The sequence below is a fragment of the Malurus melanocephalus genome, unplaced genomic scaffold (assembly GCF_030028575.1).
Source record: "Malurus melanocephalus ecotype Western Australia unplaced genomic scaffold, MMel_1.1 scaffold_14, whole genome shotgun sequence".
Taxonomy (NCBI): domain Eukaryota; kingdom Metazoa; phylum Chordata; class Aves; order Passeriformes; family Maluridae; genus Malurus; species Malurus melanocephalus.
The window spans coordinates 3307947-3309070 of record NW_026623246.1 but is presented as its reverse complement, the minus strand read 5'-3'; positions in this window follow the sequence as shown (position 1 = coordinate 3309070).

Below are 1124 nucleotides of genomic sequence, written 5' to 3'. Positions count from 1 at the left end.
CAGTCCACCTCGAAGGCCTCCATCCGCTGCACGATGTTGTCTCATATCACAAAATGCCTCGTCGAGAAGGCAACTCAAGAGCATCCCCAACACATGGAGGAGGAGTAAGAAATGCCACCGCTGGCAGCAGTGCCTGGAAGCTCTGCCCTCAGCGGAGGCCCCAGGATGCGGGGCGGCTCCTCCCGGCCTCGGCCTCCTCCACCGGGGATGCGGCGGCCGAGAGGCAGCGGGGGCGCGGAGCCCGGCGGCGGGCGCTGAGGGGGAAGGGCTGCTGGCTGCCTCTGCTATTGGAAAGCGCCTCCCAGCACTGGGGAGCTCTCACCCGGCCGCTCCCCGGAAAATGTACCCCCGCCACCCCGTTGAGAGCATCGGAGTGGGGAACGGGGAAGGCATCTGCCTGTCCTCGGCGATAGGAACATATAGCCCTTTGTGTCTCTAGACGAGGTGCGATATTTAGCTGCGGGTCACGAAAATAGATACACCAAATGGTTACCGTGACCCCCTCCTAGCTCTCGGGGAGGTGGGCGCGCCCCGGTGCCCCACCGTGCCCCGGGAAGGGCTGGTGCCGGCCGGCCTCGGCGGGAGGCCGTGTGCCTGCGGGGCAGGGCGGACGGGGATACGGGACCGCGGCGCCCCGCAGCTGGAAAACCTCGAATGCTCCCGTCCCGGCGCGCACATCCGCAAATGTCCGGGGTGGCTGGAGCACCCTAAAGGGCAGGAAGCGGGGGAAGGCAGACGGGACGCAAGACGGTGCGGACGGAAGGCGGCTGGGGGTGCTGCTTGCCGGGCGTGCCCTCCGCCCCCCAGCCGGACCGGCACGGCCGAGAGGTGCCAAAGGCAAGACGGCGCACCGGGCGCGGCCGCCGGCGGAGGCCGGGCGCTGGCGGGGTCCGTGCGCGGCGGGCGCGGTGCGGAGCGCCCGGTGAGAGCCCCGCGGGTCCCGCTCCGCGCAGCTCCGTTCGAATCTGGCGGCGCGGGGGAAGTTCCGCGGGCGCGAGAGGTGCGCAGGCGCAAGATGGCCTCTGCCCGGGCGCGGGGGGCGCGGAGCGGGGCGGCCCGCCCGTGGAGGGGCAGCCGGCGGGGGCCCGGCCGCGCCCGCGGCACCGGCGGCACCGAGCGCCACG